A 325-nucleotide genomic window follows, 5' to 3' on the forward strand; every position below is an offset into this window, starting at 1 on the left:
AGGGCCATTGTATCACAACGCTTGCTACCATGCAAGTGGCCTCGGACAACAGGTGACACCCGAAGTACATCCGGAGAGTGTACAACAAGTGTTTGTTCACCAAGTCCTCAACCAACCCCAAGTACCCGGAGGTACCCAGAGTGTTGGATCCGCCAACCCGTCCCGGCACTCCAAGTCCTTGCGAACCCAAAGTGTTTGCCCGGTAGGGCCATTGAATCACAACGCTTGCTAACCATGCAAGTGGTCTCGGACAACAGGTGACACCCGAAGTACATCCGGAGAGTGTATATCAAGTGTTTGTTCACCAAGTCCTCAACCAACCCCA

This window comes from Anopheles ziemanni, assembly GCF_943734765.1.
Source record: "Anopheles ziemanni chromosome X unlocalized genomic scaffold, idAnoZiCoDA_A2_x.2 X_unloc_139, whole genome shotgun sequence".
Classification (NCBI taxonomy): Eukaryota; Metazoa; Arthropoda; class Insecta; order Diptera; family Culicidae; genus Anopheles; species Anopheles ziemanni.